This window comes from Schistocerca serialis, chromosome 1 (assembly GCF_023864345.2).
Source record: "Schistocerca serialis cubense isolate TAMUIC-IGC-003099 chromosome 1, iqSchSeri2.2, whole genome shotgun sequence".
NCBI lineage: Eukaryota > Metazoa > Arthropoda > Insecta > Orthoptera > Acrididae > Schistocerca > Schistocerca serialis.
Genome location: NC_064638.1, coordinates 554,647,347 through 554,658,802, shown reverse-complemented (window position 1 = coordinate 554,658,802; position 11,456 = coordinate 554,647,347). Strand labels below are relative to the sequence as shown.

Sequence of the window (11,456 nt, the reverse complement as noted above, 5' to 3'; positions counted from 1 at the left end):
TGGGCAGTGTCTTGAAAGGAGGATATAAGATGAACACCAACAAAAGTAAAACGAGGGTAATGGAATGTAGGCGAATTAAATCAGGAGATGCTGAAAGAATTAGTTTAGGAAATGACCCATTTAAAGTAGTACACACATCAAAAAAAGTTTTGCATCAACTCGGTTCCGAGAGTTCCGGAACCTGTACAGAAAATTGGAATAGAGATCAACATAAACATCATTTGTTGCTCATGAAAACCACACGTTGCATGTTGTACCACCATAGAGCGAGACCTTCAGAGGTGGTGGTTCAGATTGCTGTACACAAAGGTACCTTTAATACCCAGTAGCACGTCCTCTTGCTTTGATGCATGCTTGTATTCGTCGTGGCATACTATCCATAAGTTCATCAAGGCACTGTTGGTCCAGGTTGTCCCACTCCTCAACGGCGATTCGGCTTAGACCCCTCAGAGTGGTTGTTGGGTGACGTTGTCCATAAACAGCCCTTTTCAATCTATCCCAGGCATGTTCGATAGGGTTCATGTCTGGAGAACATGCTGGCCATTCTAGTTGAGCGATATCGTTATCCTGAAGGAAGTCATTCAGAAGATGTGCACGATGGGGTCGCGAATTGTCGTCCATGAAGACGAATGCCTCGCCAATATGCTGCCAATATGGTTGCACTATCGGTCGGAGCATGGCATTCACGTATCGTACAGCCGTTACGGCGCCTTCCATGACCACCAGCGGTGTACGTCGGCCCCACGTAATGCCACCCCAAAACAGCAGGGAACCTCCACCTTGCTGCACTCGCTGGACGGTGTGTCTAAGGCGTTCAGCCCCACCAGGTAGCCTCCAAACACGTCTCCGACGATTGTCTGGTTGAAGGCATATGCAACACTCATCAATGAAGAGAACGTGTTGCCAATCCTGAGCGGTCCATTCGGCATGTTGCTGGGCCCATTTGTACCGCGCTGCATGGTGTCGTGATTGCAAAGATGGACCTCGCCATAGACGTCGGGAGTGAAGTTGCGCATCATGCAGCCTATTGCGCACAGTTTGAGACGTAACACGACGTCCTGTGGCTGCACAAAAAGCATTATTCAACATTGTTGCGTTGCTGTCAGGGTTCCTCCGAGCCACAATCTGTGGACGGCGGTCATCCACTGCAGTAGTAGCCCTTGGGCGACCTGAACGAGGCATTTCATCAACAGGTCTTGTCTCTTTGTATCTCCTCCACGTCCGAACAACATCACTTTGGTTCACTCCGAGACGCCTGACACTTCCATTGTTGAGAGCTCTTCTTGGCACAAAGTAACAATGCGGACGCGATCTAACCGCGGTATTGATGGTCTAGGCATGGTTGAACTACAGACAACACGAGCCGTATACCTCCTTCCTGGTGTACTGACTGGAACTGATCAGCTGTCGGACCCCTTGCGTCTAATAGGCGCTGCTCATGCATGGTTATTTACATCTTTGAGCTGGTTCAGTGACATCTCTGAACACTCAAAGGGACTGTGTCTTTGATATAATATCCACAGTCAACGTCTATCTTCAGGAGTTCTGGGAACTGGGTTGATGCAGAACTTTTTTTGATGTGTGTATATTGGCTTGAGCTACTTCAGAAGTCAGTGATTAACTGTCATCAATTGATATATTACTGTGTGCCATGCATGCTAAAGGCGACGCTTAGATTGAGAATTGTAGAAATTAACTGAAGTATGAATTCGGCACGCAGACCCTGTTCCGGAAGTTTCGAATATAAGGAACATTTTCAGACAATGTCCGGTGGCGGCCCATCTGTTTGTAACTGAACTCTCACTCTTTTCGTAGCGTTCATCCTGTCGTGCAGGGTCCACTGTTTTAATGAGTTGGACAATTCTTTTATCACGGGCGTTCGATAAGTAATACAACACATTTTTGTGTCAGCCAGTTTCGGTTGGAAAAATGCAGAATTTATTGTGCGACATCGTTGAAAATTCTCGCTTCAGCCCCTATAATTTCATATAGTCCCGATAGATAGCGGTGCTATACGTAGACTTCAAAATGGCATCTGTAAAGGAATCATTGATTTTCTTTTGGCGGGAAACCTGGCAGTGAACGAAAGCATGGTGTATGTTATCACCACAAGTAGGTCGCGCAAACTTGTCGATCTCCCGTATGCCGGCCGGCCACATACAACTGTGACTCTTGGAATGTTGGAACATGCGGATACACTTATTTGAGGTGAAAGACGGGTCACAATCAAACACCTCGGTGCACAACTCTGTTGGTAGTGCTGACACACTCGTCCACCAGTTGGGCTATGCAGAGGTGTGTGCCTGTTGGGTTTTTCGCTGCCCAGAAAAAGACCATAAACATCAACGAAGGACTATCTCTGCAGAATTGATTGCACGTTACAATTCTGACAGTGACAATTTTTTGTGGAACATTACTTAGAATCGGATATAAAACGGCAATCCATGGAGTGGCGCCATTCCACCTCTCCACTGAAGAAAAAGTTCAAAGCGGCACCCTCAGTCGGCAAGGTCATGGCGACGGTCTTCTGGACTCTGAAGAGTTTTTTATATTTGATATCGCCCCTCATGGTGCAACGATCAACTCTGAAGCCTACTGTGCAACCCTCAGGAAATTGAAGTAACGACTACAGCCTGTTCGTCACCACAAAAATATGGCGAACTTCTCCATAACTACACAAGATCTCACACAAGTGTGCGCTCACGAGAGGAACCCACAAAACTTCACTGGACTTTCCTTCCTCATCCAGCCTATACCCCGGATCTCTAACGTTCCGACTTGCATCTGTTTACCCCAAAAAGGGTGCACTTCGCGGGAAGCGGTATGTGGATGATGTGGAGGTTATTGATGCAGCAAGACGTTGGCTCCGTCATCGACCAGTAGAGTGATACCATGCTGGCGTACAGGCTCTCCCAGTAAGGGTCGTAAACCTGTTGCATTGAACGGGGATTATTTGAAAAACGAGGGCTTTGTAATCAAAAAAGTGGGAAAAAATATGGCGTACTGAAATCCTGAAGAGTGTACTGCATTACTTACTGAACACCTCTCGTATTTTAATTTCATTGTTGTTGTCTACGACTTCATACACAACAGTAAGGAGAGGTGGGTACAGAATGGTGCAGCAACTCTCATCGTAGGAAACCTTGACAAGAACAGAAATGATTAGCAAACAAGGTAACACATTAAACAGAATATTTACTTAACTTGTATTTCTCGATGTGTATGAAGACACGTTACAAATAACGCAGCAAGACATAGAGTCCAGCTCTCAGTCTCAACAAGGAATAGGCTCCCTGCACTACAGTACGAACAATGGTGTTGGAGCCACGACTAGGTGGCGTCTGCATAACACCTCACAGCGAAGAGGCTCCAAGCGCGAACGGGCCGTCTAGCTGCTGTCGGCCGTCCTATTGTGCGGTGGCACAGGGCGCTTGTAGTCCAGAGCCACTGGACTCAGCATGCACGCACCATTGGGTCAGCCAGATCCCGCACGATGGCTATCGGCGTCTGACAGAAACTTGCAGTTCCGTTGCCAATTTCGCGACGCCCGTGCTGTAGTATTGATACCACAGTGGCTGGGTACTGTTCCTTTCACCAGTGCTCTTAATTAAGCGTGCAGGTGCCGATTTAGCATCATTTTGCTAAAAGTTTTTATATTTTTACGTATATTAATTTTGGAATTCTCCCCTAACTTTTCAGAGAATATACTATAGTAAGGCCTAAGAATGCTGAAAAATGGCAAGGAATTTTAAAAATTACAAGCTTCGTTTAACTTAGAATACTTTTCACTTACATCTCTAGAGTATTAGGCCATATGAACTTATTTTCTGACTGACTGGCTGTAGAAAACGTTCCAGCCAGGAAAAGAAGTCCATATATACGCTGGTCTCACTAGCTGTCAGAATCAAATGTAACATGGTCTGTGAATCCACAGGAAGTTGAGAGAAGGGAAGACAGGAGGTAAAAGATGTTCCGCCAAGGAAAAAAGTAACCGAAAGACTGACTTTCCCTAACGTAGGTTGAAGCGACAGGAAGATGCAGCGTCCAAAGTGCCGGACTGAGGCGAAAGCTACACGAGCGGCCGCTTGTGGCACCAAGATGAGAGGGGCGCCAATGTGTGTATCATAATTAGTAGCGAAAACTGACACGGGTGAAAGCATATGGTAATACAAACTAAAAGGTTCCAGTAAACATTGGCCAGAAAACGAGCCGTTTGCGAGAAATTGGCGGTTTGTGGTTACGGGCTGCCAGTAATTTCAGTATCAAATATTATCTTAACTATTGTCAATGTAGGCGAAGTGTAAACCTTTCGATTAAGCCCCCATCTAATAGGGCTCAAATTTCGTCCAAATCTGACCTTGATAAGAGAAACAGTATACTTTAGCACGTTACATTTTACACTTTACTGGTGAGTGTTTTTCACATGTTGCACTAAACTTACGCAATTAAACAGTGCCTTATGTTCAACACAGTATAAAAACTTACAGTTTCCGTATTTCTGTGCCACTTTTTCAAGTGGAAAGTGAAACGATTTGTAAATTACAGATTTAAAAAGTTCCATTATTACATTAAAAAATAAAAGAAATTTTGTATTTTCGTTCTCACCACGTAGTTTAATAGCTATCACATTTTTGTTGAAGCTAGGACGATACCATACATAGAGTTCTTTCTGCTTTTACTTAACGCTTTTAAAAAGATTTTAGAAATTGCCTCAAACGAAAATGTATTGTTTCTTCTTTTAATGAAATGATCGTATGGCATTTATTGCCCGGGATATCCCCTTCGGGGTTCTGCCGCCGTATTGCAAGTCTTCTTAGTTGACGCCACTGCGGCGACCTGCGTGTCAGTGATGATGAAATTTTGATGAAGGACACAACACCCAGTCCCCTGCCGGGAATCGAACCCGGGCCCCCTTGCTTGCTAAGCGGGAACGCTACCGCTGCGCTACAGAGGCAGACTCTTCTTTTAATTGTTGACACTTGAATAAGATTCATAAAATTATTTCCGTAAGAGAGGCATGCCTATGTAGTATTTGTTTTAAAACAAAAAACAATCAATTTCCACCATCAATCAGAACGTTTAGATTTACACTGAGGAGACAGATTTACAGATGGTGATAGTACTGCGTACGCAAGGTATAAAAGGGCAGTGCACTGGCGGAGCTGTACGTGAAGAGGTTTCCGACGCTGTTGTGGCATCACCCCGGGAATTAACAGACTTTGAACGCGGAATGTTAGTTGGAGATAGACGCATGAGACGTCCCATTTCGGAAATAGTTAGGAAGTGCAATGTTCCGTGATCCACACTGTCAAGGGCGCGCCGAAAATACCAAATTTCAGGCATTACCTCTCACGGTGGACGACGGCCTTCACGTTACGACCGAGACCAGCCGCATTTGCGTAGAGTTGTCAGTGCTAACAGAAAGGCAACAGTGCGTGAAATAACCGCAGAAAGCAATGTCGGATGTACAATGAACATATCTGTTAGGACAATACGGCAAAATTGGTCTTTAATGGACTATGACAGCAGATGACCGACTCGAATACCTCTTGGTAACAGGACGATATCGCCTACAGCGCCGATCCTAGGCTCGTCACCATATGGGTTAGACCCTACCCGACTGGAAAACAGTCTTATCAGATGAGTCCCGATTTCAGCTGGTAAGAGTTGTTGGTAGGGTTCGAGTGTAGCGCAGACCCCTCGAAACTATGGACCCATGTTGTCAGCAAGGCACTCGACAAGCTAGTGGTGGGTCCATAATGGCGTGGACTGTGTCTACAAGGAGTGGACTGGGTCCTCTGGTTCAACCGAACAGACTGTTGACTGGAAATGGCTGTGTTCGGCTACTTGGAGGCCATTCATGAGCTTAATGTTCCAAAACAACGATAATTTGTTTGGAAAAATACTCTCGAACCGAGCGTTCCTCCTCAAATGAAAACGAAACAGATGGAAAATAAGTAAGCAAGTAAACTGTTTATCATTTAAAAAGTAATCTCTATAACTGTTAATGCATTTATTCCACTGTGAAATAAGGCTGTCAATGCCTTCACGGAAAAATGCTTGCGGTTGACTAATGTAATATATCAAATCCTTTCGGAATCCCCCTCTCCGTACCTCGACTGAAATCTACGATACCACTTGGTTTATGGCCGTGTTTGAACTACTTTTTGTTTATAAAATATTTAATTCATTATTTTCGACATTTGTTAAGTTTTCTAGTACTTGTATGAAACTTTGCCACATACACATCTTTCCTTTTGCGTGTAAAACAAAATATTATCACTCGTTCTTATTTTGCAAAAGCTGTTTCAATGTTCTTCAACAAACTTGTTTCTATTTACATTTTTATCGATTTAACAATCGATATCAATTCAAATTTATAAGGAAACATAAAATAAATAACTTTATACATATTTGTCTCATTTTGATATCCCTGTCAATGTTTGTAATTATTACAGTTACCTAATATATTTAACATCAGTTAATGATAGCCAATGATTTGAAACTAGGTTCATGATAAAAAGCATAAGTTACCTAGATTGTAATTTGACCTTTCTGGAAGCATCCACAACGATTCGCAATTCATTCACACTGTCTGTCTTGGCGCAAAATGCGTCACCGATACTCTGACTCTGAAGCTCTTTCTGCATCTGAAAAAGTGAAAATGATGTGAATGTCTTTGATCATTGTGGTTAGGAAGGCAATCGATCGCTTCTGTCTCATGTACATTCCCAGTATATACTTTGCTTGTGACTGTGGACGGTCTTGTGACTGTAGAATGAATAATGTTAAATGGTAATAAAATATCGGATTCTGCAAACAAGTAGTTATGCTTCAAGCTTGTAATTTACAAATTCCAGGACTTACTGAAATACATTTATACTATGCTGTTAAGGAAACCCCTTGACACTGTAGCCATTTCCAAGTTAAGTAAATAATTAACAATACGTATGGAGATTCCCCCCTTCAAATTTATTATTAAACATTGCTACCAAAGTTATTATGACTATTGTGCAATGACAACTTCTAATAATTTCAATATAAATAAAAAAGGGAGGATCTTTACACCGGGGAGCCGTGATTATACACAGGCGTGCTCCTCTTCGTCCAAAGCAAATCGATGGCCACGAATGTCTTTGTTCTGGGCTCCAAAAATATGGAAATTGCACGGGTAGACGTCGGGGCTGTAGAGAGGATGTGTAAGGGCTTCTCAGTGCAACTTCTGCAGCGTAGTCGAAACAACATGCACGCCAGTTCCGGGAAAGTTACGATGACCTTTATCTTTGATTGCAAGGGCCCGCTGCTCGCTGACTTTCTGGAACACAGCGCCGCAATTAACGCATGGCGGTACATGGACACTTTATAAAAACTGAAGCGCGTCATCAAGTGCAAACAGCCAGGAATGTACAAGAAGGACAGCGTAATTCGGTTGCAGGATAATACCCGCCCGTCTGTTGCAAAGGTTGTTTCCACAACGCTGCAGAAGTTTTTCAGGGAAGCCCCTACCCATCCTCCATACGGTCCCGTTCCCTCCCTATGCGATTTCCGTGTATTTTAGGTCCTGAAAAAGACAACAGTGGCCTTCGATTTGCTTCGGACGGCGAGGTGCAACCTTGAGTCTAATGATGGTTGCATAGACAACCGCAAACATTGTCTTACAGTGGGATAAGTCAGTTAACAGTTATGGCGATTACTTTTGAAAAATGAACAGTTTACTTACTTTTTCCCATTTGTCTCTTGTTCCGATTCGTTTTGGTGTCTGAATATGGAAGGTATGCAACCCTTTAGCCGATGGACGACCTGAGCTTAAAAACATTCCTGCGTATGCGCTACATTCCTCCACAAAGTCTTTGTGAGCTTCCTACTGCGGGCCTAATGTGGTCTGCCAGAGCAGTAACGTTGTTGAGAACAGTGCGACTTGTACCAGTACACAGCTGCGGATGTGACCGACATGGTGCTTGCATACAGCGAAGTGGATTGCAATGGGAGAGCTGCTGCAAGACTGTAGTGATGGTGTTATGCATAGGGTGCTCAACAGCGATGTCATCAGCGTCTGCAAGATTGTATGGATTGTATGCGGAACGTTTTCCAAACAGACGTATCCCGCATCATTCCACGTTCGGAGCCATCGAGAGACGCCTCGGAGAAAACTGGAAATTGCACCTAGGTATTTTCTGCCTGAGGTGTATCCATTGTACAGTAGGACTTCGTACCTGGTACTTGCAAATACTATTCCCAGTCTACTGTTTGTCCTCTGGTAGATGCCGAAACGTGATGCAGGTCGTCCACGCTCGGCTCGAACACTACAGTTGGAGGAGGACGTGCTGACAGTATTCGAAGGATACCCAGTCACCGACACTCGGCAAGGGCACAGACATTGTACATGGGCAAAAGTGCTGTGTGGCCTGTTGTGCATGAACACCGGCTCCATCCATACCATCTGCAGCAAGACCAGGCATTACAGCAGGAGGACTACCCACGACTGGTACAGTTTGTGCTGTGGTATTTACAATAATGCATACTCCAGCCACAATTCCTGAGCTTGGTGCTATTCACGGATGAATGCACTTTTGCTAGAGAAGGCTTATTAAACTTCCACAAGGTACATGTTTGGGGAAGAAAATCAGCGTGCACATGTGATTCAAAATCACCAACACTGGGTCGGTATTAACATATGGGCCAAGACAATTGGAAACCATATCATTAGGTCATACCTACTGCCAAACATACTAACAGGACAGGTCGACCTCAAATTTATTAGAGGTGATTTGCCTACGCTATTGGATGTACATCCACTAAATGTTCAGGTAGGCACCTGGCTGGAACACAACGGAGCTCCAGCACACTCTGATATCGATGTGTGGAATCACTTCAACGTCCATATCCCAACAGATGGATTGGCAGAAGTGGACCTTTCCATAGCAAGAACAGTCGCTAGAAGCTTCTCGACCACTTACTGTGGGGTAGTATGAAGAGCATGAAGTATGGTAGACTTCTAGCTTCAGCAGAAGACCTTATCGCTCGAGTCCATGGAGCGACTGAAATACTTGCATGAAGCTGAGCACTGCCGATGTAGGCTCTGCAGTGACCTAAGAGGTACACAGTTCGAATCCCCATTGTAAAGTAGACTGCACGGTGTGCTACTCAAGCAGGGTTTACTAAGGTAACGTTGAATGCACACACGATTCAGACTTTGTCGCTCCCCAGCTCTCAAGCCATGCGTTTCCGGATGTGGGTTCCTTCTTGAAAGCTAAAGAGTGTATCTTTCCTCACAACATACTAAACGTTGTCGGTGTTTTTTTGGGACACCCTGTATATGCTCGCGTGTGCACAGCTGTGTTCACAACCCTAGTGCCACGTGAAATACTGGAAATGGTGAGTACACTCTTCGATTTCATACCATACAAATTATAAAGTTGTCAAAGCTGAGGAAGTTCGTTGCCTTTACAGTTTAATATGACAGCATGACACAGGTACTTCTCAAATTATTGGACAAGTACTTTTCAGATGTTGTATTTATCTGACGTGCAATTTATTGGTCGTTATTCTGAGCCAATGTACCAAGCACCTCTGTGACTAAATTATGTAAACTGTTTTAATGAAACAACAATAGTATTCTATGGTTCATCAAAAGTAAGAGTGGCAGGATTCTTGTGTGTGTGTGTGTGTGTGTGTGTGTGTGTGTGTGTGTGTGTGTGTGTGTGAGAGAGAGAGAGAGAGAGGGGGGGGGGGAGGGGATTGGAGGCGGGAACGGTAACAGATTGTGACGCCACCCCATCCAAATTGGTTCCTGCAAGTGCACCATCTACCTGCAAACCATGCAAACTTCGTTCCTTGTGATATCGTACTTTAACTGTTTGTGTATCACATTATTCTCGGCGGAATTGTAGACCAGCACAGCGTTTGTTCAAACGAGCTTGGTTGGTTGGTTGGTTCGGGGAGTAAAGAGACCAAGCAACAGGGTCATCAGTCCCTTTTCCCCCATGGAAACAAGTCTCGGCTTAAAACTATACCCAAAAAAGTCGAGGAAAGTTGAAAATGTTCAAATCTGTGTGAAATCTTATGGGACTTAACTGCTAAGGTCATCAGTCCCCATGTTTACACACAACTTAACCTAAATTATCTCAAGGACAAACACACACACCCATGCTCGAGGGAGGGCTCGAACCTCTGCCGGGATCAGCCACACTCGAGGAAAGTAAAAATGTGTAAAACTAACTGGGAACCACACTGAAAGAGAAAACGAAAGAAGTTAACAAAATGGGAAAACGTAACCTAAAAGGAAAAAAAATATTGGAAGTTATCCAAATAATATAGCAAATGACCTGGGCAGGTTGATCGCAAAAATAAAAAAAAAGGATGAGGGAGCCATTTTGCAACACACTAAAATCTGCAGCCTAAAAGACAAGGCTAAAGGAACACAGACAGGGACAGGACGAACACCAAGGCGGACAAACAGTAAAAAAAGAGTGAGGAAGAGTAAAAATGGAGGGAGGGTGGAGGCCTGAGAGTGAAGGCCAGATGCTCACCCTTAAATTGTGTGGTAAAAAAAACCCTCACGAATAAAATGTAAAACAGTATCAGCCATTGAGGCATTGTCTCTAAACACTGTTCAGATTGTGGCAGGGAAAAGTCCACCGCAGAGTGGCTAAAAATTGTCAGTTCAATAAGATGAGGACGACAACCAAGTAAGAACCACAGCAACACTGAGATGTGACCTCGCAATGGAGGAGGTGACTATGAGTCAGCCAAGTATGGCCAATGTAGAGCTGGCAAAAGACAATGGAGTCCCTACGAGTGGCTCATATGGATGTCCGCCACACATTCGTTGTCTCCTTGATAACACATAGTTTATTTGTTGTACTTAGGGTGTGTCATTCAGTATCCCAGATACCAAACACTTTGCTGCATAAGACCGATCGAAGATCATTGTCCGGTGGTCCGATATTCAGAGTTGGTTTACTGGTAGCTGGTTTGGCCAGTCTGTCAGCAAGTTCATTGCCCAGGACCTCGACATGTCCTGGGGTCCAAATAAAAGACACTAAACGTCCACTGTTTCTGAGGGCATAAAGAGACTCCTGGATAGTCATTACCAAGCGATGGCGAGGGAAGCACTGGTCGAGAGCTTGGAGGCTGCTTAAGGAGTCACTACAGTTGACGAAGCATGCACCTGTGCAGGAGCAGATATGCTCAAGAGCGCGAGAGATGGCTACCAACTCTATGGTGAAAACACTGCAGCCATCCGGCAAGGAGTGCTGTTCAGTATGGTCAACGTGAGTGTAAACAAAGCCAACGTGACTATCGACTATCGAGCCATTGGCGTAGACAATTTCTGAGCACTGGAACTCGCCGAGAATAGAGAAAAAGCACCGGTGGATGGCCTCAGGAGGAACTGAGCCTTTTGAGCATTGCAATAGGTCCAGACGAAGCTGTGACTGGGGCATGGACCATGGAAG

At 44.5% G+C, this 11,456-nt stretch overlaps 1 non-coding gene across 1 annotated transcript; it reads right to left on the bottom strand.

Annotated features, from left to right (window-relative positions):
* Positions 1–4,881: 4,881 nt before the first annotated feature.
* Positions 4,882–4,954, bottom strand: Trnaa-agc (transfer RNA alanine (anticodon AGC)). The gene has a single exon. It is a non-coding gene; the product is annotated as a tRNA-Ala (tRNA).
* Positions 4,955–11,456: the final 6,502 nt, after the last annotated feature.